This window comes from Vombatus ursinus, unplaced genomic scaffold (assembly GCF_900497805.2).
Source record: "Vombatus ursinus unplaced genomic scaffold, bare-nosed wombat genome assembly UNPS02014818.1, whole genome shotgun sequence".
Classification (NCBI taxonomy): domain Eukaryota; kingdom Metazoa; phylum Chordata; class Mammalia; order Diprotodontia; family Vombatidae; genus Vombatus; species Vombatus ursinus.
This window is the reverse complement of record NW_020954596.1, coordinates 67,470,069-67,497,577: the sequence shown is the minus strand read 5'-3', so window position 1 is coordinate 67,497,577 and position 27,509 is coordinate 67,470,069.

Sequence of the window (27,509 nt, the reverse complement as noted above, 5' to 3'; positions counted from 1 at the left end):
TAAACAGAGGAACTAGGTTCTTGTGATAGGAAGACAAAAGTGAAAACTCCTCATCCTGAAAGGCCTTATATCCTTCTTTGCCCCTTGTTTATATAGTACATTATTTTTTTAACTTTTAGTTTTCTTATGAATTTAACAAAAAAGAAAGAAAATTTTCAAGTACTTAGTAGAATATAAAAAGAGGACTATAAATGAAACACCACACTGCTCTGATATACAACTTGTTTTTCTTTTTTAAGTATGTAATTTGATCAATCTAGTTTTCAAAGGTGACCTGCCCTCTAGCCTTCCCTATGGCTTTCCTTCTGTTCTTTACTCAAGTTAAACAAAAAAAAAAAAAAAAAAAAAAAAACACCTTTTTTTGGACTTATCCCTAACCCTCTTTGCTCTTCCTCTCCTGTTCACTACACATGCAAAAAAAAAAAAGAAAAAGAAAAAGAAAGAAAAAAGAGAAAAACAAAGAAAGTCCTTACATTCCAATAAGTGTACCACTTAGGGCAAGCACAAACAGTATGCTATATTAGAATTGATAGGAGAACACATCATTTCCAGTCTAGAGATTCCAAATTTTCATATAAGAGATGACATATACTGGTCTATTAAAATAGATAGAATCTCAATAGGTAATCATGGAGGAAAGGAAAACATGTCGGCCAAAGGGAGTAGCATAGATAAAGAGAGAGGCAAGAAAACACACAGGACAAGTCTGCAGAAAACAAATGTCCCAGTTTGGCTGAAGTACAGATTACATCAATATGAACAGTATATAGAGAGTTAAATCTGGAATTGAAGGTTGGAGTCAGGTTATTCAGGTATTGAACATCAAACCAAGGAGTTTGGAATTTATTTAATAAGCAATGGGAAGTCAGCCATTAAATTTTTTGAGAAGAGAAGTAACATGACTCAATGCTATAACTTTCCTTCCTAAATTCTGGATCACCTTAAATAATGGGTAGTAAACAGACAGAATGTGCAAAAAGTATACCTTGAATGCTTGTCAGCACAAAATTTTCCTTTAGGTTTACTTTTCATGGCTGAACTGATAACTATATTTTAAAACATGATTAAAAGACACACTATCATTTCTTGACTCAAACACTTATGAAATTATGTTGATTTGGAAACAAATTAATATTACTACATCTTAATCATTTTTACTAGGCTTCACCCAGACTGGAATTGAACTATCATATGATTCTTTACTAGGCTGATATATTTCAAATTAAATGAAACCTAATAATTGTCAAACCAATTAGTTAAAATTCAAGCAGGAAAAAATACTGGATTAAAGGATCTTAATTTACACGTAATCCATTAAGTAAAAACTGCTATTCTAATCAGTGATAATATAGCACAATTAAGAAATAAAATTTTATTGGTAAATTAGAATTTAAACTTAATTAGTAACAGCTCTTCTAATTTGTTAATGTAATACACTTAATGAAGAGTTGTATTGAGTGGAAGTAAATATATGGTAGTTATACTATCAAAACCTAACAGTTCCAAAGAAAAAAAAAACCAAAAACAAAAACCTTGAACTAAACCCACCTGTTTTTACCCTTGGGAGCTAAAACCTCTACACAGAATTTTCCTGCTAACATGTGCCTCTGACTTTCAATGCCCATGCCACTTGTGGTTCCAAATCCATTCTTCTATTTCTTATGAAATCTCAAAGTGTTTCTGTTATTCAGCAATTCTTCACATTTGAATATCACTTGATATCATTTAAAATACCTTTACACTTATTATTTCATTGAATGCCAGAAAACCTAATTGCTTCCTTTTGAATTGTATTAGGAAGATACTGAAGATCACCTGGCAAAGAAACATACCAGATACTGAGGTCCTCGCTCCAGCTAAACTGCCAAGCATTCAAACTCTACTGCAGAAAGCACAACTCTGATGGACTAGCCATGTTGTTTAAATGCCATATGTACCTCTACCTAAAAGACTATTTTACAGAGAATTTACACAAGGCAAGTGCTCCCAAGGAAGTCGGGAGAAGTGGTACAGAGACACTCTCAAGGTCTTTCTAAAGAACTTTAATATCAGTTATGAGACATGGGAGACTCTAGCACTGAACTGCCTACAATGGCATGCCCGAATCAAAGAAGGTGCTTCGCTCTACGAAAAATGTTGAATTACAACAGCATAAAACAAATGTAAAATTTACAAATCTAGTGACATCTCCAAACTAAACATTCAAATGAACTATCTTTCCGAGCTCAGACTGGACTGATCAACCATAGTCAAACACATCATACTTGACCCCACCATCATGATGTCATTGGTTCTCTTTGAGTGCAAAAGACAAGCAACAACAGATGTTCCCTACAACCAAGTTAAGGTAGATTGAATTGTATCATAACTATTTCCATTAAAAGATCATGAAAATATGGCTCATCAAGGTTAAGTCACACAGCAAATTAGAGTCAGAGCCAGGTCTCCTGGATCCTAGATCTAGTAACCAGTCCATTACACCGAGTTGCCTTCATTATTGAAAGAACAATGCAAATATGTTATCAGACATGGCCATGGTTTTTGGTTTGGTTTGCTTAATTACACATCTTCGTTGCAAGGGTGAATTCTACAGGGTGGGGATTATTTGGAAGTATTACGAATCTTTTTAAAAAATCAATATTATAGTTTTCTTTTAAAGTAATGGGAGTGGCAGCTAGGTGGCACAGTGAATCGAGTACCAGCCCTGAAGTCAGGAGGACCTGAGTTCAAATGCGGCCTCAGACCAAACACTTGACACTTACTAGCTGTGTGACCCTGGGCAAGTCACTTAACCCCAATTGCCTAAAAAAAAATAATAAAGTAATGGGAGTGAGCAAGGGAAAAATCTCTATTGGAGCCTATGAATTAATAAAACAGCCCTTCCAAACACTATCTGCTATAGTGACTTCTCACATAAAGCTATCGATCTATTAAACATATGCCTGTCCCCACTCCTCACAAAATGGCTCATCAGTTTATATTATTGTTTCCATGATTTATTCATTGGAGAATATATTATTCACATAACAACTCAGTAGCTGTGCCTAGATAGAATCCTTTGAAAGCACTAAACTATTCCTTCTTTAGACTGATGTCAATATTTTAAAAGGGGAAAGGAGAAAGAGGAAATACATTTCTTCATCATATTGGCTACCTCAAGTTGGCCTTAACTCAGTTATTCTCCTCCTACCTTATCAGCATTCATGAAGTTATCATGGTAAAATTTTCATTGCCAATGAGAGTTATCAAGACCTCCAAGTGTGATATAGGCACTTTTGCAAAGAGTTTACAAGCAGTCTTTCAAACTCTCCTTTCAGCCATAAGTTACACTCAAATCCAATGGATAAGATAAAACTGGGAAAAAAGCAAATAGTCTATGCTCTGGGATCAGAGTTTAATCTTTAATGCTACTTGTTTACTGAAGCCACTTCATTGGCATCTCTGTCCTCCAAGACTTAGGAAGCCACCTGCCTAGAGTTGTGGTATCTGCCTGTTCTTTCTGGCTGATTTCTCTGGCCTTAACCTCTTACCTGATTGGTTTATATGTAGTTCATACCTCATCATTTATCTTCAGCTTCTCTAGTGGTAATCCAGTGCCTGCCTGGGTTTGGGTAGCTTCTTTTTTTAGTTTTATTGACATTTTTAAAATGCAAACATTTCTATATTACCCACCCCATGTACCCCATGAGAATTCTCTTGCAACAAAGTAAAACAATAGAAGAAAACTAATAATATAGTGACAGTTTTGGAAAAACTACTAGTGTTAAAAAGTGCCACGAAGTCCTGATCATGGCCATTCCATCCAAAGGATGAGAATGGTTCAATGAGTTAGCTCAGAGAGAAAGAGATCACAACTTCACCCTTAGGTAATCTGATACTGAAAGTTGTCATAATTCTCAGTGAATATTTTTTCTTATGAGTGGAAAAAAATAAAGTATGAATGATTATGCTATTTAGACACTGAAAGAGTAGCAGGTGGTAGGCATAAAAACACTAACTATAACTGGCAAAGATTCTCAAAGATCATGCATTTTGTGGGTTGAATATATGTATATGTGTATATATGTACATATATCTCCATCTATTACATTACAGTGCACAAAGTGCACAAATACATAAAAGTACAAGATAATCTTTGGTTATGAGAGTACTGAGCATTTAAACAAAGTCTAAAAGGAGGATAAACAAATTTCCAGCTAGCAAAGGTACTACAGGAAGTGGTGATTGCAGATGCAGTGACCAGAGAACATATGAACTATGTTAGGTTTGTTCAAGTGCTCAAGAGAACCTTAAATCAATAGTTTACCACCTGAGCATCATATGCCTCACGGTGGATGAGCATGCAGGAATAGGGGTTATTGCAAGAAGGTTGCAAATATCTACACATCCCAAGCAATATCATTTTGAACTCTACTAGCATCATTTTGATCTATACTTGATAGTGCAAATAATACCATTTAAGGTCTCATTAAATCTCTAAAGATTAAAAAGGGGCCTTCCTCCTCATAAAGGTTGGAAACCACTGCTTAACACACTTACTGTGGTAACATCTACTTAAAGGGTAGTACCAGCTTTTCAGTTAATAGTTATTGATCCAATTGATCAGAATTGTCTAGAAAAGGTTCTATACAATGGCCAGTATTATTGCTGACCAAAAGAAAGGGACTTGATTCCAAAGGGGAAAAAATATATACACACACACACACACACACACACACACATACATATATATAATATGTATGTGTGTGTGTGTATGTATGTATATGTGTGTGTGTGTGTGTATTCCAAAGAATTGTGCCTAGTTCACCCAAGTCTAAATTGTTGGTGACAATGAAGTATCATGACAAATAATGAAAATCCCATGAGTATGAACTCAAATCAACAAATATTAATTAAGCACCTACTATATGTAATTAGTGCTATCCAGAATCTACTCCAGATCAATAGATATGTAAACCCTAAACAATAATTTTGGAAACCTAAGTCAAAAGAAATCTTTAGATCTGCTGTAGAATAGATTCAGCTGGTCTTGAAGTACAAGTTGTCCCATATAACAAGACCTAGAGCAATTACATTCAAAAGTCAGTATTAACAACTTGAAATGCTTACAGAACATAAGTAGTTACAAAACCTTAAAGTCTAGTTGCAAAGACACCTTTTGGGTGTGGGATAAGAATATGAGAAACATTTTATTGGTGCTTTACATTTTAATCTGCCATTTATAAGCCTTCTTGGCAAGGAATCAGAGGGCTTCCATGATTGTTAATGAATTGAGAGAAGTGTTTCTCAGTGAATGTCTTCCATGTCAGAAACCATGTCAGAAAATGAGAGTTGAGATTTTGAGGTCATAATAGTAAGAGAAGCACTTGATCTGACAGAAATTTTAAAAATCTGGAACCATGTCTTCCCATCATCCTCCAGAAGATCCCCAGTCAAACCATTTCAATTTCACCTCATAAATATGATCAGAAAACTAGGGCCAAAGTAAAACACTCCACTGAGACAGCATGCACAAGTTCACTAATACAGAGTAGTGGATGGATAGACAGGCTAGATAACATTTCATCTGATAAAGATCTGGAGGTTTAGTGAATTGTAACAAATTAACTTGTGAACTTATAAAGAATCAACAGTGTAACACAGCAGCCAAAAAAGACCCTCTCTCCCCCCCCAAAAAAACAAAACCAAAACCAAAATCTAGGTATCAATGAAAAAGTAGAGTATTCAAGAATATCGAGGTGATAGCCCTGCTTTGGCTCTGCTTTGATCAGACCATACTTGGAGTACTATCTCCGGTTATGGACACCACATAGTTCAGGAAAAACACTGATAAGCTACAGTGTCCAGTGGAGAACAAATAGGATAGTGAGTTGGGCCTTGAGATTATGCTAAACATTGATCAGCTAAAGGAATAGGGGTTGTTTAGTATGAGGATGAAATGACTTGGGAGAGCATGAGCTATCCTTAAATATTTAAAGGGTTTTCATGTAGAAGAATTTTGCTTGCCTCCAGAGGGTAGTACCAAGAGTAATGAATATAAAGACAAATTTAGGCTTATTGTATGACCATCCTCTAACAATAAGAATTATTCAAAAGTGAAAAGAGCTTCATCAGAAAGAACCTCCTCACTTGTGGTCTTGAAGGAAAGTTAGTATGACAACTTTTCAAGGATATTTAGCAGGCATTCTTGTTTAAGTAGAGGTTGAACCAGATGGCCCCTGAGATTCCTTCCAATTTTGACATTTTTTGACTTGATGAAAGGAAGTAATGACATACCAGGGGCAATGAGTGATACCCCTCCCATTGTGTAGGTTGGTGCCTAATGGCACAAACAGCATACAGTGTCTTGGAAAAAGACATTTAATGATGGAGTGCATATAAAATTCATAAAATGTGAATTCATTCTGCATGAACGTTGTATACTGTATATCTTGTGCTGAATACAAATGTATTTTGAATGAATGTTATATATAGTATCTTGTATAATTTACAGAGGCTTCAAACATTCTGAGTAACTATAGAAATGTAGTGAGTGATGGTACAGTTTCACTACTGCCTTCCCTCTTTCATTTGAGCTACCTAGAAACTAACTGTAATGTCAGGCACAAGGTATACATAGCAATGGTTGGAACTGGTGAGTGAAGAAGCTAGAGAAGGAAAATGGAAAACAAAACCATGGAGGAGAAAAGTGGTGAACAGGTGACAGGAGGAAAACAGTGGAGGTTTTTGTCTTCATCTTGCCCAAGAAGGGAGCCCAAAAGAGAACAGAAAACACTTAAGACAAGGTACTCATCCTGCCTGGAAAGCTGCCCACGTTAGTTAGACTGAGAGAGAGGGAGAGAAAATTCCACCTAATTTTATTCATCTAAGGGAGAAAAAGGTCAAGGCAGGACATAAAAGGCAGAGTAGTATCATGGAAAGAATGATGGATTTGGAGTTGGATAATATGAATTCACATCCAATCCGTATCACTTAATACCTGCATGATCTCAGGCAGGTCACTTAACCACTAAGTTAGCTTTTGTATTTTTAAAAAAGGGGGTGGGGGAGGGGGGATTGCACTAGATAACCTCCAAATGTTCCTGATTGGTAGGTCTATGATCCCATGCTTTATCTGTGGGACGGGGGACTCCATCAGAGGAGCTCTCATTTAGCCCTTTGGGTAGTTTCATGTATCCCTTAGAATGTCAGTTCATTTAAGGGTTTCTGTTCCATTTTCTTCCTTTTAATAATATATTTTTAAAATCTCTCCTATAAAACTTTGAACTTACAAATGGGGAGTCAGCATAATGATATATGTGAAGCAAGGGAAGAGGGGAGAAAGTAAAATTACCATGCTTCTCATGTTTTCTGGGTGAAAAAAAAAAGACTAAATATCTTCAAAGGGTTATCTGGGCCATGAGAATCTGTGAAACTGGGGCTTCAAAGGGCAACATAGCTTAACCATATTCACTGGAGATATGTCCAAGTGAAGCCTAGAAGTTGAAATTTTGGAAGCAGCTGACGATCAACTTACATTGATTTTGTTTAGATACTGGGTATACATAGACACATTCTGCAACCAATGCAAGAGAAGATAAAGGATATAGGATAGATCTATAAACCTATGACTTATCTATGAGTGAGGGAGTTCCATAAGAGGAATTCTCAGTTAGTCCTTAAGGGATTTTCCTGTATTTTAGGGGATTTTTTTTTGTTCAAATAAATGATAAAATTCATCTCAACTAAAATATAACTCCTGACCTTGAAGGAGCTTTCTTAATAAAATATTTTAAAGGACCTCAGAGTTATAAGTATCAGGTAACATGCAAAAAATAGTCATTTGTCTCTAGCTTTAAACCTACCAGAGTTCAACATGCCATGCAGACATCTTATTGGTCTTTGCTGGTTTGGTCTTTGCTGTTAAGTACTCAAGTGACTTCAACTAATATTGGTACTTGCATTATTAACCAGCCACCTAAGAAGGGGGGTGGGGAGTGAAGGGGCCAACTCAAACTTCTCTACCCAGATAGTAATTCTTTCACATCTCAAATATATTGGAATTCAGGTCTCCTAGGATCTTTAGAGCCTCGTCATACCTTTAGCACTTCCAGTCCCTATAAACCTGAATGACTCAAAGAATCAATTTCCCTTTTGAGAAAGAACATGAATCACATGAACTCTCATTGAATTTGTAAATGAGTAATGACCATAAAAATCTATCAAAATTGACTCCTATATCTAAAATTAGAATCCTCAGTAACTGTCTTAGACTGCATCATTGCAGGAACTCCCTCCCACAATAGAGATCTCAATTATACATAGCTTAGTAGTAAAAATCTTAAGGAGTTACTAGAGGCTCAGGGAGGTCATTAGAAGCTTGTCCATAGTCACATAGCTACTATTAATAATTATTATGTAATTATAATTTGCTACATAATTATAAATACACTTTTATTATTATAAACATCTATTAAGGACCTACTATATGCAGGTACTATACTAAGCACCACAGATACAAGATGAGTAAAAATACAGTCCCTGCCCTCAAGGAAATTACAACCTAATGGGGAAGACAACATGCCAATTAATATATGCAAAACAAGCCACAAACAGGCTAAATAGGAAATAATAAACATAGGGAATGCACTAGAATTAAGAGGGATTAGAGAAGGTTTCCATTAAAGGATTCGATTTTAGTTGTGATTTAAAGGAAGTCAGGGAGGTCAGTGGGCAGATTGGAAGAGAGACAGCATTCTAGGCATGGAGGACACTCAGAGAAAATACCAGGAGCTAAGAAATGTAGTGTCTTGTTCATGGAACAGCCAGGAGACCATTTTTACTGTATCAAAGACTATGTGTTGGGAAATAAGGTATAAGGAGACTGGAAAGGTAGGAGGAGTCTGGTTATGAAGGGATTTGAATACGAAACAGAGGATTTTGTATTTGAGCCTGGAAGAAATAGGAAGTCAACTAGAATTTATTGAGTATGGAGTGGGAAGGGAGGCAGGGTAACATAATTAGGCTTGTACTTTAGGAAAATCACTTTAGTGTCTGAATACAGGATGCATTGGAGTGGGGAGAGACCTGAGGTAGGCAGAACCACAAGCAAGTTATTGCAATGGTCTGGCCATGACGACATGAGGGCTTGCATTAGAATGGTGGCAGTGCCAAAGGAGAGAAAGGGGTATATTTGAAAAATGTTGCAAAGTCAAAATCAATAGGCTTTGGCAAAATTTTTCTGCAGAGAGTGAGTGAGAGTGAAGAATAAGAGTGATTCCCTAGTTTGTGAGCCTGAAGGACTAGAACGATGATGTTGCCTCCTACAATACTAAGGAAGATTTCAGAGAAGTGGGTGAAGGTGTGATTAGGAAGGGGAAAAAGTAATGAGCTCCTTTTGGGACGTATTGAGTTTCAAATGTCTACTCAACATCCATTTCTAGATGTCTGAAAGGTAGTTGGAAGTCAGCAGCAGTTTGGGGCAGGGTAGGTAAATTTGAGAATCATCAGCCTAGAAATGGTGATTAAATCCATGGAAGCTGATGAGATTGCCAAGTGAAACAGTATAGAGGGAGAAGAAAAGAGGGTCCAGGACAGAACCCTAAGGGACACCTGTAGTTAAAAGGAATGATCTGGAATAGGATCCAGCAAAAGAAACTGACAAGAGGTGGTCAGATAAGTAAGATGACAGCCAGGAGAGAGTGGTGTCCTGAAAACCGGAAGAGAAGGCAGTATCAAGGAGGACAGAGTGATCAACAGTATCAAAGGCTGCAGAGGTCAAGGAGACTCCAAAAAGTGTTGTGGTTTCATGGGGTGTTGTGGTGGCACTATCTCAAAGAATTCAAGGTGAAACCACCTCTAATCCAAGTACAGGCATTTATTGAGGATTGACACCCCTCAGAAGTGGGCTAGGTTCCAAGAGGAACCAGCCACTTAGTAAGACAAGACAGGAAGTTTTATAGTGTAATGATGCTGATTACATAATAGCAAGTATGAATATTAAAAAGGTAGAAGGGGTTTGTTAAGGGTTTAGCTAATAGGGTAGGGGTCCCTTCTATGTTTTGGTGGTCAAACATCCTGGTCAAGCTGCCCTCCAACTGGCTAGCTATTGTGGTCCTCTCTTGGGCTAAATGGATAGTGTGATTGTGGTTGAGAACAAGAAAACCTCTATTCAAATATGTGAATTAGATCTGGGGGCAGTGGCTTGCAGGGGCAGTAGCTATGTTGAGTCTGGGACCCTGAGGTGTGGTTAAGCCAGATTATATGGTTAAATCAGGCCATGCCTGCTGTTTGGTGGGATGCATAAGGAAGTTAGAATGTTGTGGCTGGGGGCAGCTTTATTGGGATTCCATCATGAAGACAGAGAAAAGGTCATTGGATTTAACAACTAAGATCATTAGTAACTTTGGAGAAAAGTTTCAGTGTAATGATAAGATTAGAAAATAGATTTTAAGGGGTTAAGAAGAATAGGAGGAGAGAAAATGTAGGCAGCTATTTTAGCTGGCCTCGTCTTCCTGATTCCAAATCTAGCATTCTCCAATACACCATACTGCTTCTCTCATCTTTATTTTTTTCTCTCATCTTTAGCAATAGTTCTAAATATATAAAATACACAACTGTTCCAGGAAACAAGATGTAATTGAATTACAAATGATATCTGTCCTAGAGTAGCAGGACCTAGTTAGACATAGGGCTATATGTGATTTTCCCCATGGCTTAGCAGAACAGGGCAAAGGGACAGGGGAAAAGAGAGAGAAAAAATATAAATCCAAGCATACCACACTTAGATCAGTTCTAAGTTGAAGTACAGAGAATAAAGGCAGACTGTACTATTCTCTTAGTTATCCACAAGGAAAATGCCCAAAGAGCAGTCCCATGGGATAGAAGGGAAGAACAAAGTTCCAAGGATTATCACCTTCCAAGGTGTCAACTTAGAGGGAAAAGAGAAGGAGGGAGAAAGAAGTGTCAGAAAATCCTTATTTTTAAGCTCTGAATACAATATCTTGGTCAAACCAAGTTACATGCTTCTCTCCATATTCTTGACTACTAAAACCCAAATCTCTATCCCCAAGTTATCACAAGCTCTGCAAGAAGTCCTTTTGGAATAAGAGGTGTCTGATCCCCACTAAATGAACATAAAATTACCTCCCCAGATGTATTTCATGGTACTTACCTAGGACCAAAGTATTAATAAAGGGGGACTTTCCCATATTTTATAATGGAAAGTCATCTTCTCAATCCCGTGATTAAATTAGAAACCAACTATTGGGTGGCAAAGCTGTACAGTTAGGCCATTTCATGACAATTTCAAACTGTTGGAGAGTCAGTTGTTAAATATGACATTACCAAAGATAGAGCCAGGGACATGGCATAACACTTGGATAATCTTTGTGAAGAACAGAGTTTCTTTAATCACTTATTTTGAATTGAATAAGAGGTGAACGAGTGCCTAGATTTTCAGCAGTCTCGCATTTCTACCCCTGAAACGGAACTCCCTTCAATTATTAATCTTGAGTAGTTGAATATAGCAATCCACTTTATCCTAATAAAGGCTCATTCAATGGAATAATGGCAGGTGAAGACAACTTAAAAAAGGTTTCCCTTTCTTCTCCTTTGTGAAATTCTTTATGATACCAGTACAAAAAATGGGGGAAAATAGTATATTTTTGCCACCTTTTTCACATATTTTAAAGGTATATAAAGCATGGTAGGGTGGGAAAAAATGCTACTCTAAAAGACAGGAATTTATTTCAGTCCCAGTTCTGCCATTTGCCAGCTGTATAACTTTGCGAAAGCTGTCGAATTGCTCTGGGTCTCAGTTTACTCTTCTGTAAAATAAAAAAATTGAACTAAATATTTGCTAAGGGCATGCACAGCACCAACATTCCATCATTGGACAGAAGGCACTTTTTTGGCTTTTCCTTTCAGCTATAAAGGCTTATTTATTCCAATTTTTTTCAATATTTGTCTCAATCTTCACATTGAAAAGAAAAACTACATGCAATCAATACTTCATGTTTAACCAAGGATAGTGTATTATTTTTTTTTCAGTTGACTTTGTTAATATAAGTTAGTCTAAGACTGAAATCCTATACAATTTGTTACGTTTTTGTTTGCAGAGCAAGGCTGAAGGCCCTCAGGCCATTGGGCACTGCAGGTTGATCATGCCATTAAGAAAACAAGATACAATCTTTCATGGGTCAGAGGAGAGTAATAAGATGTGCTGAATCGGTATGAGGCATTACTGTTCATGTCCCAGAGTGTAATCCAATTCTGATGCTGCTCTGACTTCACTCAAGAGGTCAGTGATTTTCAAGCTACAACATAGGACTGCTTTTTCTAATCCATTTCTAATTGTTGTTAGTTACATTTAAAGCAAACCTGAAACTACAGCGTAATCTTATAAAAAAGAGATTTTGAATAATAAAGGCAAAATAAACTGGCAATTGCCCCAAATTCCTTAACTTTTTTCACAAGCCTCAAGGTTCCCTAGTTCAGATACCTAGTGCTCCATGACCTTCTAGTTTTGTTGCATGATCTTCTAGCTGCTACTACTGCTGCTACTGCTGCCGCTGCCATCGCTACTACTACCCTACTACTACTATTACTACTACTACTACCATCACCACCACAACTACTATTACCAATAATAATAATAGAAATAATAATATTAATAATTATAGCTTTGTAAACCTTAAACATATGCTAGCTATTTTTATCAGCTAACATTTTAGAGAACTTTTAGGGCTTACAGTACACTTTAAATACATTATCTCATTGTATTCCCTCAACTCTAAGGAGAAGCTGTGGAAAGAACATTTACTTTCAAAAACTATATCCCCCAAAAGCCTTTGCCCAAGTCAGCAGCTTTTAATACAGCCAATTTTAAAAAGATGAATGAAATATCATTGGGGGTTGAGAGGTGTTGTGGTATGAGATATAACAAAAAAGTGACTGCCTAGGGAAACTGGGCAAGGAGTAAGCAACTGGCAGCCAAGAACAACACAACGGGAAACTGGGTCAGGAAAAGGATAGAGTGGAGACTAGGCCAGGAATGAACAACTGGCAGCCAGAAGTTATACCCCTGGAAACCAGGGACAAGAACGAAAGTAACTAGAGGCAAGAGAAAACGCCAAGTACAGAGCTGGGGACTGGAGTCTTTTTGGATATATTAAATTATATACATATATATGGTGTGGGAATATGTGTGTAGACATGTATATATACATATATGTAGATAGGTGTATATCTAGGTTGGGCTTAATTCAAATGGTCAGCAAGAACATTTTATTGATTTGTTTAGAGCTATAGCTTAACAAATAGCTTTAATAGATGCTTAAATGATGACCTAATGGCCTCACTCAATCAACCAATCAACAAGCATTTATTTAGCAAGCACCAATTGTGTGCCAGGCAACAAGCTAGGCTCTAGGAATAAAGAGATAGAAACAGTTCCTGACCATAAGGATTTCATATTCTATAGGTGAGAGATAGACACATGTAAGTATAAAATATGTACAAAATAAATCCAAAATTTTGAATTTTGGGGGGCTCTGAGGAGACCTCATTGTCTTCTCATACCTCTAGAAATCAAAATCTTGGCTAGGAGTAGGGATGGACATTAACATTAACAGTAAGATGGGACTAGAAAAAGCTTCATGTAGGAGATGGCATTGGAGCTGAGCTTTAATGGAGACTAGGCATTCTAAGAGAAAGTTGAGAAGAGACTGAGTTTCAGGTATTAAAACAAGAGATGGAAAATTATGTAAGAGGGAGAGTAATAAGCAGTTTTGTCAGAAAAAAAGAGTAAATGACAGGACGTAATGTATAATAATCTTGGAGAAATAAATTGTAGCTGGATTATGAAGGGCTTTAAATAGCAAACAGGAGGATTGTTTTTGTTTGATTTCTTTTTGTTGTTTTGTTTTGTTTTATTCTAGAGGAAACAATAAGTCACTGTTACTCACTGAGCAGAAGCGTAATATGGTCAGCTTTATGAATTGGATAGGGAAGAGACATGAAACAAGAAGATTCCTTAGGACACTACTGTGTCCAGGTAAGAGGTGATGAGGAGCTGAAGTATTCCAGTGTCGTAATTATGTAAGAGAAAGGAAACGGATGGAAAAGAATTTGTGGAGGCATTATAACCAAGACTTGGCAACTCACGGGATATGTAAACTTTAAAAGGCTCACATAACTTCTTAAAGTTTTTGTATTTACTTCTACTCTGAAAAATGAATTTTGGGAAACAGAATTAATTATTTTGGCCTTACTTCATCATTTTGAAATGACTAACTTCATCAGTATTACACGTCCATTTCATGATGGTATGCTAACATGGGTTCTGGATAATGGACAACGCTCTCACACTTTTGCTGTTACCAATAAAGTGAAGCAAGGTTGTGTGCTTGATCCCATGCTATTTACCATGGTGTTTTAGCTATGTTGTCAGATGCTTTCAATAATGACAAAAATGGCATCAAGGTCAGCTGCCACACCAATGATGTTATTCAACTTGAAAAGGCTATAAGACAAAACTAGAGGGAGAGTTTGTGTATGACTTTTTGTTCATAGATTTATTGTACCCTCAATGCAGCCTCTGATGCTGAGATGCAACAAAATATGGATTGATTCTCTGCTGCTTGAACTTCTTTTGGCCTAACAACACCAAAAAACAGAGGTTCTCTACCAGCCAGCACCACAGCATCCATTCATGGAACCATTGGTTGTTACAGCAAATGGAGAAATTCTGTATGCTGTGGATAAGTTCACTTACCTTGACAGCATACTTTCCAAGGATGCACACTTAGAACATAAGGTTGCTGGATGCATTGCCAGGGCTAGCTCAAGGTTTGGGAGGCTCCAAAGGAAAGTGTAGGAAAGAAGAGATATTAGGCTGCCTAGCAAAATGAAAGTCTACAAAGCTACTGTATTAAATTCATTGTTGTATGCCTGTGAACCTAGACAGTAATACCAGCACCATGCCAGGAAACTGAGTTGCTTCCATCCAAATTTTCTTAGGAAGATTCTGGAGATCACCTGGCAAGGCAAGGTACCAGATACTAAGGCCCTTTCCCAAGTTAAAATATCAAGCATTCAAATTCTATTGCAGAGAGTGCAACTCCAATGAGGTGGCCACGTTGTTCGAATGCCAAACATACATTTGCCTAAAAGACTATTTTATGGGGAACTCACACAAGGCAAGTGCTCACACTGAGGTCAGAAGAAGCAATACAAAGGCATTCTCAAGGTGTCTCTGAAGAATTTTGGAATCAACTGTGAGACCTGAGAGATACTGGCTCAGCACCACCCAGCATGGCATACCCTCATTAAAGAAAACTGTGTGCTCTTCAAGCAAAGCAGAATTGAAGCATTTCAAAAGAAAAGTGAGATGCACAAATTTAGAGACACTTCCCTTCCCAATGTTCATATGGACTATTTGTGATTGACCCGTGGTAGAGCTTTCCAAGTTTGTATTAGTCTGATCAGCCACAGTTGGACACACTGTACCTTGACCCCAACATAGTGATGGCATTTTGGTCTTCTTTGAGAATGATGGACAACAATCAACCAATCACCAGGGTCCTATAGAGTCCAAGCAACATACAGATAGATAGTTGTTTAGAGAACATTGACAGAGAAAGTATGAAGATATAGTGTTGCTTGATTGGATATGAAGGGTCAATAAGGAGATAAGAGCCCTTGAGGTAAATTAGAGTATGTATGGGAAGAATAATCTTCTCAAACTGTAAGTCATAGGGGATATAAGTGTGAGTGAAGGTTAAAAGGTATTGCTGCACATAGTTCTAAATGAAAAAAAAATGCTGCTTTCAATAGATCTAGCTAAGACTTTACCCCCTTACAGGGAAAGAAGGAGAACAGTTTAGGGAGAATCTCTCTAGGTGTTTTCTCCTTTCTCATCGGTATTACTGGAGGGGTGGGGGAAGGAGGGACACTGCAAACTTCTGGCTCCTGTCTCAACCAGATGTTCATAAACAGGGCCAGAAATGACTCAGAGCCAATGCTGGCAGCAACTGTTTCAATGGCTGCCAAATTTATCTTGGCAGCCCCCAATCTCTGAGAATGTGGAAACCACAAACACAGCCACTGTGGCTACATTCCAGACTTTTCTTAGCTTTCTGGACAATGAACGCATACCTTAAATTCTGAATTGCCCAGAGAAATATTGGGCAGGTGGCAAGCCCACCCCAGTGTGAATGAAAACACAGCTAAAATATAGATAATCACCATATTGTTCACAAGAGTCATCAAATATGAAATTATCAGAGAAAAGGAAGGCCCAACCTAGGTTCCTCAATCTGAGACATTTCTGTTTCACTTTTATGTTTAATTCTAAATCATTTACTCTAAATGTTTGTTTGTTTTACTAGTTATGTTTTCTTCCTTGCATCTGTTCATTTGTTTCCAGTAAAATGATCTAATTTTGCTTCTGTTTCCTCTAGTTATTATGTAACATCTGCTTGCCATATTTAAAAATAATTGATTTGTCATAAACTCTAATTACATACCTAATCCTTTAAGTTGAAAAATGAAGAGCATTTACATATATTAAAAACTATATTTTGCTATCTAATTTTTTCCAACTCCTGAGAAAACGTCATAAATGTGGTTAACTAAAGATTCGAGCAACCAGTGTAATTTCCTTCTTAAGAAAAAATCAACTTTATATCTCACATGTATATCATTCACTCTGGCTGGCTGTAAAAATTGGGAGAATAGTATATGAGCTGCTCAAGGATGATGAGCCAAAGAAGGAGGCATGTGAAAAATTCCTGATATACAGACTACCCTTTTGCCAATCCCCTACTGATTACAGCTAGACCGCAGTGAAGTTATGTAGAAAAATCAATTCTAACTCTGGAACAATGATAGTGGGCACACAGAAAGTGCCAAGGCCCAGGCTGTGGTACAAAGATGTCAACAGTATTCCAGAAATTATGATTTTCTGCACAGTGATCTGGCATATGTAGCAAGAGGCGCACAGTTCTCAGTTGAATCTTTTACTACCATTTGACCTATACTTGAAAATCCTGTTATTTCATCACCATGAAAACAACTTGCACTGACTCAGATCACAATCTATGACCTTGGTGAGGTATAGGAAGATAACGAAGATTAAGTGATTTGTCCAGAGTCAGGATGGTTTTGAACTCAGCTCATTCTCAATTCCAGTTCAGGGACGCTAACCACAATACTATGGTGCCTCTCTATTTGAACATATTAAATTTGTCCTATGAATCAAGTTACTTGGCAGCGTAAAGCAGTCCTTCTTTATCCATTTGCCATTGGATAACGGCATAAAGTCATTGAATATTTTTCAGGTGGGCTACTATTACTATTCATATTCACTCTGTCTCTCATTTTCCCCGCTCTCTCCAATATTCCTTCTCTCTGTTTCTCTCTCTCTGTTGCTCTGCCTCTCCATCTCTCCCCTTCATACCCTCCTTCTCTATCTCTGTTTCTCTCTTTCCTCTCCTTCTCTCTCTCCCTCCCCCTTCCTCTATCAGTACACTTCATGAGATGACTTCTTTCTCATCTTCCCGTGTAATGCACAATTTAAAATATAATAGCATTTTTCTACCCAAGCAATAATCAACAGCATCTGATTCTTTTCCAAAATAAAGTAGAAAATTAATATAGATTGGATTTAATAATATTTACAGGAGTCTTTGAGTCATTATTTTCAAATTCTATGATCTGGTTAAAGGAAGATATATAGTCTGCTTAATTCCTCTTCCTTACTAACTATCATGGACTCAAACAGTTAATTTTTTATAATCTAATAAAATTATATTCAGAAACAGCATGCAGGAAGCTCATGCTAGAATGATTAAATTGAAACAGTAAAACACAGCCCTGTCTTCTTTCACAACTACCAACACTGTCCTGCATCTGTGTACATGACTGAACCCTACCCCTCAACCCTGCCACCTATGTTGTAATTAGATATTAGAAATATTCAAAAGCAGATTCAAAATAGTCTTTTAGATTTAAAGTTCATTCATGTCACTGGAATGAGTTATTTTTGATAATAGGTAGGTTTGGCATTACCCAAAAGCAACTTTTCAGTTTTTCTACGAAGACTATAGAAAAAGCTTATAGAGGGGGCAGCTAGATGGCACAGTGGATACAGCACAGGCCCTAGATTCAGAAAGACCTGAGATCAAATCCAGCCTCAAACACTTGACACTAGCTGTGTGACCCTGGGCACACATTTGCCTCTCAAATTTAAAAAAAAAAAAAAGAAAAAGAAAAAGCTTATAAGTCATATGTATTTGAGAATTAATTGGCTTGTCATACCTAGGAACTGCCAAAAGAACAAGAGATAAGAACATACAATCAAGTATAAGAAGTTTACATTTTCAACTTGGGGATGACCTAACTTTAATATCAATTGTGATAAACCATGACCACACACAAGTTTTGGTCTTTTTTCTTTTTTTAAATGAAACATTTTAATACTTTTTATAAAAATTTGGTTTGACTATTTCAAGTATACCTTCTGTTTTTAATACATGCACACAAATGTTTCTGTTTATCTCAGAGTAAATTTATATTTCTATTCCTACCATTAGAATATCATAATACTTTTGCCAATTTACTATTTTCCTTGGTTGCTAATGTTATTTAAAATTCTACACAAAAGTGTACGATTTCTCATCATGGCATGGAGATAACTTTTGTTTCCTGAAGATGATGTCAACAGAATTTAAACCTTCGTGGTTTCTATCACATTAGAAAAATTTCAAATACCACTCTAGCTAAGTACAGAGAGTCTCATCAGGGGAAGAGAAGGAAATAAACTATGTGTCAGGCACTGTGCTAATTGCTTTTTTTTATAAAACAAGTATTATTTCATTTGATCTTTGCAACAACTCTATGAGGTAGGTGCTATTATTATCATCATTTTACAGGTGAAAAAACTGAGGCAAAGAGAGTGGAGTCACCCAGGGTTACACAGCTAGCAAGTGACTGAGACAGGATCTGAACTCAGATCTTCCTGATTTTGGCTCTAGAACTCTATCATTGTGTTACTTGCTGCCTCACCATTAATGGTATGGTCACTAAAGGATGAATTAATTGACTAAAGCAACCCATAAAAATAGAAAAAGTACAAAATAACGTACTTTGTGTGGATCATCCTCTTTTATATTGAAAGTGGAAGAGTGTCAGAAAAAGTAGAAGATATTAAAAATTGTAGTTTCTAAACCATCTACAAATTATTTTAATTTTTACTAATCTATTTGACATCCTTCATTAACATCAACTTACAACTTTAGAAATTTAACAATATTAGTATTTATTATAGTCTCAGTATTAATGAAACTAAAGGATATCAAAGCCACAGAAAAATGGAAGGATGGCTCACAAGTTTGCCTTGAGATGGAAAGAAAGGAGCTGGTAAAGATGCTTTGCCTACAATCAATAAAATCATTTAACAGGACACTTGATCATCTCACTTTGGTCATGATCATAAGAAAAATAAACCTTATTAAAATCATTGTGGCACTAATATTTGAATACCTTTTGTGAGGACTTAGAAGCTTGAACACTGGGTGTGAGTCAAAAAAGAACTGGGTTTAAAGCTTACCTGAGCAAATCACATAACTTCTCTGGGCCTATATCAGAATCTTCATTCTTCTGAACACTTTCTTCAGGAAAAGAGGTGAAAAGTACTAGACATGGCAATCACCAATCGGCATAAAAAACAAAGCCCATTCAATCTCAACAGGAAATGAGTGGTTACTAGTTTCTGATCTGGGTGTCTTTGGGCTGACAGACCAGCAAAATTCTAAAGCAAAAATCAAACTCTGTCCCAAATTGGAAGAAAGGACAAAGATGAAAAGAATATACAGCATGCAAATAGCACAGTTCCAACATGATCCCCTATGGGGCAGCTAGGTGGCACAGTGGATAGAGTGCTGGCCCTAGAGTCAAAAAGACCTGAGTTCAGCTGCATCCTCAGACACTTACTAGCTGTGTGACCTGGGCAAGTCACTTAACCCTGCTTGTCTAGGTTTCCTCATCTGTTAAATGAGCTGGAAAAGGAAATGACAAACCACTCCAGTATCTTTGCTCAGAAAACCCCAAATGGAATTACAAAGAGTTGGACATGACTAATTGAAAAGAAAAGAAAAACAGAAACAAAAAGAACTATTCAAATAAGCTACTGAAGTAGAAAAATAGAAAACACCACAGGAAAAAAAAATGGCATGGATTAATTCACTTATCTACAGAAGTTTTACCAATGCAAAATAATTCCCATAACAAGGAAATCAACAGAGACTAGAAACCACCTCAGCCAGCAAGAGGCAAGATATGACAGCCAAGGGCACACTAGTTTAGAAAGTAAAATCATCTGAAAGACCTTATGAAATATGATGGCTTAAGATTACAAGCAGAAATACCTCATTATAACAACAAGAAAGGAAAGGAAACACTGATTTTCTGAAAGCATGATATGAGACCCATCTAAACAAAATTATTTCAAGAGCAACATATAATGCATACGGCTTGGAAATGAGGACTCATATTGTTTTGCTTTATTTTTAATTTCAATGTAGAAATAGAATACCAGAATCTATGGAAGAATCAAAACTGTAGAGACCCAAAGAAAACAGAGGGGCTTATGAAATATGAGCTGTGAATAGACTATAGCTTATTGCCAATTATAACTTTCATTCAAGAAGTAGGCAACATCATGGTACAGTAGAAAAAGCATTGACCTTGGAGCATTAACTTTGGTAGGAGTCATGGCAACTGAGTATGAATCATAGATCTGACTTTTATTGCTTCTATGACCTTGGAAAAAAGCATTGAACTTCTCTGGCTTTCAATTTTCTCATATTTAAAATGAGAGAGTTGGACTAGATAACCTCTAAGGCAGCTCTAAGGCAATGATCCCATTATCTTAAACAGGAGAAAAGATAACACTAAGAAATCTACAATCATAGAAGGGGGTGGTCTGGTCAGGTAAGAAGAACAAGGTGGAACAACTGGAGATACTGATTGTTATACTGGTTATCCCATAATGCCAAAAGGCATAGAAGAGGGGTTCTGATGTTTTCCTTGTGGAGAATGTATGGGAGGAACTGGTCAAGAAGCACACAGGACGTGAAGGTGTAGATGGCTGCAAGCACATCATTGTATCCATGTGCTTAGGTCACTGTCTTAGTGAAGTAGTATATTGCATGATATTCTAGTATATACTGTGCATTACATGTGACAGTACACATAGACTATTTTGGGTGACTTTGTTTCTAAGGAGGAAAGCATAATATATTTCTATTACGACAAAATGGAGAAGCAGGGTTATGCAGATTTCAAAGGAAAAGCCATTATTATTGCCTATATGATAAATGAAATTTTTAGGGAAGAACATGGCCATCAATAAGAAGAGAATTAATATAATAATATAATGAAAAGTCATCAATACATCATTTATTTCTATTCTTTTGATTCTCTGTTTTGTGAGGCAGATGCTAATATATCAAAAAGCTCTAAGATATCTAATTCATTTCACACAAATTAAATATGTATTACTTATTAAGGAAAATCTTATTGATTACTTAAAGTATCAGCTAATTTTAAAAAATATTTTAAAGACATTTCTTTACTTCAGTCATTTGATGTTCATGTTTTAATTTGTCAATCCTTGAAGAACGGTAAAAATGAGGAATATAAAATCATTTGTGAGCTGAACCTCTTCTCCATGAATAAAACTCACTTTTCAACATCTGTATTTATTCTTAATTATTTATTCACCTAGTTCTTTCTCTATCAGTCTCCCATCTTCTTCATCCAAAGAATGAAATAGGAATTACATTTTACAACATTAGATTATACTAACTACATAAAAGTGCTTTTCTCTAATTATTTGAAATATTCAAAACAATGAGTGGGGAAAGAGTTCCTGTTCTATTGGAATGATATCATTTGGAACATCATTTAATTAAATACTAGAAATGAGGTCTTGCTGAAATGAGAACACTTTCTAAATGAATAACTCTTTGCTTATACAATTTTTTTCATGTTCAAATATTAGCCAAAGAAATTTAGTCTTGTCACAGCCATTTGATATTCAATTGGTTATTTAATTCACTATGAAGCATGAACTTATGAGGAAAAAGAAATTGATTCATCGCTGACCACTAACATGGCCAACTTTTAAAGAGTAATTATTACTAGAGGAAAGAAAAACCTCCATTAAAATTTTCAAGTTTTACTTCAATTCTCTAACCTTTCATAAATAGAACTGACTAGCTCTTTGGAGGGTCTGGGAAAGGTAATACAGTTAGCTGAGAGGTTCCTCTTATTTATCTTTTAAAGGAATAATTTTTAAAATGCATATTTTCTGAGTTGCACCACTTCCAAAATAATTCCTTCCCCGTAACTTTGGTATTGGCTTATTTTCAATCTCTTCATTTGAATAAATTATCACCTTCGTCTTGATACCCTCCTGTAGTAATGAAGAATTATAAAAGTTTCAATAAAAATCTGTCGCGGAACAACTGCTAAACGCATGTGAGGGATAATACTTACAGAACTATATTCATAGCAGAATGGGATAATCCTGATTCAAAGAGAGGTTGCTCTTACAGCCTATAACTTATACTTAAGTTGGAGTCTGTAAATATGAGTCTGGCAAACACTAATTAAGGAAGTTTCTCTGTTTCATATCAAGTGCCCTTATTTTATCCTCTTGGAAATTCCCATTTACTATTGCAAACTCTAAATGTGCATATCTAATGTAAATATACCACTTTTAAAAATCAATAAATCTCATTTTATGTTATAAATTAGGAGAACGAAATAAATTTGAGTATAGTTTACTGAGAAGTCATTTCATTGGACAAGGTATAACAACCAAAGTATTTTTTAAAAAAAATTATTCTACTATCTTATCAAGCTCACATGATTATATAAATCAGCGCTATATTTTCATGACATTGATGGCTAATGTAGCTTCCTTTCATTTATCATGTTGTATTCTAATGAAATTCCATAATAAGTTCAAAGTTTAGGTTGTTTACTAAATTAATGCAGTCTGATTCTATTTGGCAGATTATATTTCTTTTGGCATTTATAAAGATTAAATCTTTGTAATAACCTGAAACCATGTTATCATTTTTAAACATGAATAAAAGAAGTCATCTTGCATGGATAGAACAGAACATGTTAGTAAATATGGGATATATTTAACATATTTATCAATGACTTATCAAATACTTATCAAATTGACAGATTATTCTAAAGCAGGAAAAGTTGTTAACACACTGCTTGAGAGTAAATATTTAAAAAGATATTATCGGCTAGAACAGAGGTTGGCATAACACAGCTTCACTGAGCCCACAGGCTAGATTCAGCCCCTCACCTATTTTTTGTACAGCAGCAAAGAGCAGCTTTTACATTTTTAAATAGTTTTTTGTGTGTTATTAAACGCAAAAAAAAAAAAAAAAAAAAAACATTCTTAGCTCTGAGGCAAAAAAAAAAAAAAAAAAAAAGGCAGCGCAAATCCCTGGACAAGAACATTAGGCTAATCTAATACCATGAATTTCAAAGGGAAAAATATAGTCTTAGACTTGGGTTAAAAAAAAATCAACTCTATAAAAAGAAGTTGTAGAAGTGTGGCTAAACAACAATTCAGTTGAAAAAGGTTTAGAGATTTTAGAAAATTAAAAATTTAATATTAGATTGTAAGCTCCTTGAGGACAAATACTATCTTTTGCCTCCTTTGTATCCCTAACACTTAGCACAGAGCTTGATACATAGTAGGAGCTTAATAAATGCTTATTAATTGATTAATTAATATTAGTTAACAGTATCTTGATGCCAACCAAGGAAGCTAATAAATTCTTAGGCTGTATCAAGAGTGGAAGACCATCCAGGAATAGGTCAATGACATCCCTATTGTACTCTTCTTTGGTCAGATAAAATCAGGATGATGATGGTTAGTCCTGAGTGTCACATCTGAAGAAATATTCTGATAAGCTAGAGGGTTTCCAGAGAAAACCAGTTAGAATGGTAAAAGGCATTCATTTCATACACTATTAGAACTGGTTGAAAGGAGTAAAAACTGGTTAACCTGGGGAAGAGAGGACTTAGGAGAGGCATAATTGTTCTCTTCAGGTATTCAAAGGGCTGTCATGTCAAAACGGAAATAGAGTTCTGTTTGCCCCCAGCAGAAAAATAATAATAATAATAATAATAATAAGTGTAATGGATAGAAGATACAAAGAGGTAAATGTAGATTCAACATAAAGAAAAACTTTAAGAGCATTACAAAAATCAAATCAGCCACCTCAGAAAGTAGTGCATTCCTCCTACTGTGAAGTATTCAAGCAACAGCTAGATTAATAGGTTAAAGAGGAAATTCTGGTTCAAGTATATCTTAAGACTAGTGAGGACTCTTCCGATTCAGATTCTATGAGTACAAAGAGCTACAAATTATAATACTGACAGGCAAATTGAATATTAACAGCTTATATTTTTATAGTGACTCATTTGCAATGATATATAGATAAATTTATAGATACAAATATTATTTATATTTTACAAATGGACAAAATTTGATTCAGAGGGGTAAAATTGATTACCCCAGGGTTACATGACTCCTAAACAGAAGAGCTTCAACTTGAATCTGAGTCCTCTGACTTTATATGTCATGTACCTTGGGCTATACCAGGTTGTCTTACTAGAATCTCTTGCTACTACTGAGGTAGAGAAAATCTGGGGAAATCCAATAGAAGGACTGATACTTCACTGATATTGTCCCTAGTCCATCTTCTGCTCAGTCCTAATCGAAAAACATCATGGTATAATGGGAAAAGTAAAAGCCTTGGAGTCAGGAGGCCTGGGTTTGAATTCTATCTCACATAGATACTTAATGTTGAACCATGATCAAGTAAGTTAAACTCTCACAAACTCAAACACTTTATCGATAAGAAGGGGTTAATAATATTTGTACTTCCTCACAAATTTTTCATTATTAGTTAGAAGCAGTTGAAATGTAGAATCTAAGTCTTGATAACAAATTATTTCATCCCTATTTCCTGGGTTAGAGATGATGACACCAACCCCTAGTGCTCCTTTTCAGGCTCTAAAATGCTTCTAAGTGTCAAAGAAATAAATATTTTCCCCAGATCCTACTAAGGAATAGTTTTTAATAATTTTGAAGAAATCAAAATCCTCAATTCTTATTTTCTTTATTTCCTAACCAAAAAGCAATTTTAAAATAACTATTTATGATAATCCAAATTTAGCCCCCTAGCTCCTTGGAGTTGAAATTACAATCATTAATGAATCCTGAGAAATCCTAACAATTCAAACTGGGGAAAACAAATAGCGAACGATCATTCCAAAATGATTCAAATCACCTCAATAAACACAAAAACTATTGTGTACAAGGCACTGTTCTGGCACTTAGAGGGGATACAAGGACAAATGAGTTACAAGAATGTTTTTTAAGCCAAATCTGCCTCCTATAAAAAGCTTTTTTTTTTTTTTTCCTTTTGAGGCCTTAAGCAAAATGCTTCCAATTGCTATTGTCTTCTTAGAACCTTAGAGTTGAAAGGACTTCAGAGGTCAAGTCTAACCTTACCTGAGCTGGAAGCCCTTGTGTAACATCCCCAATAAGCAGTCAGTCATAGTCTGCTTCAAGGCCTATTGTGACTGGGAACTCAATAAGATGCAAAGTAGTCCATTCCTTTGTTGTTGCTGTTGTTGTTATAGCTTTAATTGTAATGAACCTTTTTCTTATAAGCCAAAACCAGATTCCATGATTCTCTATGTGTAGTTCCTAGTTCTGTCCTTTGAAGTCAGGAACAATAAATCTAATCCCTTTCCCACATGACACCTCTTCAAATATTTGAAGATAACTATCACGTTCCTCCAACTTTGTCTTCATTTCTCCAAGCTAACTACCTCCACTGTCTTCAGTAGCCATGCCACAAGACATGATTTTCAGCTCTCTTGCCATCCTGGTCATCCTCTTCTAGATCAATGTACTCAATGTCCATACTAAAATATAGCATCCTGAAATGAAAATATTACTGCTGATGGACTTTGGCACGGGTATAATATAAGTCTGTCATAGACCTTGCTCTAGTCCCTTGTGCTAATGCAGTTTAAGTTGTCATTTGCTTTTTAAATTACCACAGTCCACTACTGACTCATACTTTTGTTGTTGAGTCATTTTAGTTGTGTCCAACTCTTCATGATCTCATTTGGGGCTTTCCTGGCAAATATACTGGAGTGCTTTACCATTTCCTTCTACATATCCTTTTATAGATGAGGACACTGAGCCAACAGGATTAAGTGATTTGCCCAGGATCAAACAGTTAGTGTCTAAGGCTGGATCTGAATTCAAGAAGATGAGTACCTCTGATTCTAAGCCCAGTACTCTACCCACTGTACCACCCAGCCTCCTTGAAGCCTGCTACACTGTAGATGTCTTCAAATAAGTTGTCTTCTAGTCACATCTATTCTATATTGATATAATTGATTTTTTTATCCAAATGATATAACTTGAATTATACCTATAAAAATTTATTTCATTAGATTTGGCCCAATATTCTATCTCCCAACATCATTTTTTACCCTGACTCTATCGTCCAACATATATGCCTTCAATCATTTCATTAATAAAATCTTAAGCAGAACAAGATCAAGGATATTCCTGTTGAATTCCACAGGAGACTTCCTTGAATGTTGACCTTGATCCAAAAGTCAACACAATGTAAGGTGGACCATTCAACTGGTTTAAAATTTTTATAACTGTGTTTTCATCTAGTGCTCTCATCCATAAGTATATCATAATACATTATTGTATGGCTAACATTTAGAAATTCATGTATACTGTGTCGTATTTTAAAGAAAGGGAATTGAACTAGGCTTACATGAACTGTTCTTCACAGGATCTGAGAGTTGGAAAGGTCCTCAGCAGCCATCTAGTCCAATTCATATGCTAAAGGAATCCCTACTATAACATATTAGACAAGTGATTTCCAGTCCCTGCTTTAATATCTCTAGGAAGGGGGAATTTACTCTCTACTTGAGAAGCACCTACGAAAGATCCTATAGAAATTCTACTGTACTAGACAGGGGAAAGCATGGGCTGCTAGTGGGCCAGTGGAAAGAGTGCTGGGCCTGAAGTCAGGAAGACTCATTTTCATGAGTTCAAATCTGGCCTCAAACACTTACTACCTGTGTGGACTTAGGCAAGTCACTTAACCTTGCTTGCCTTAGTTCCTCATTTGTAAAATGAGCTGGAGAAGGAAATGGCAAACCACTTCAGTAATTTTGCCAAGAAAGCCCCAAATGGGATCATAAAGAGTTGGGCATGACTAAAACAACTGAACAACAACAACAAAGAAGGGAAAATGTTGACTGGATTTTCAAAATATCAAATAATAGTCTTCAAACTCTTACATCAGGAAAATTGACTCTTGACTCTTGATCCCGGAAAAAAATCTAGAATGGTTCATTAAAGTTATGTTTAGTAAAAGGAA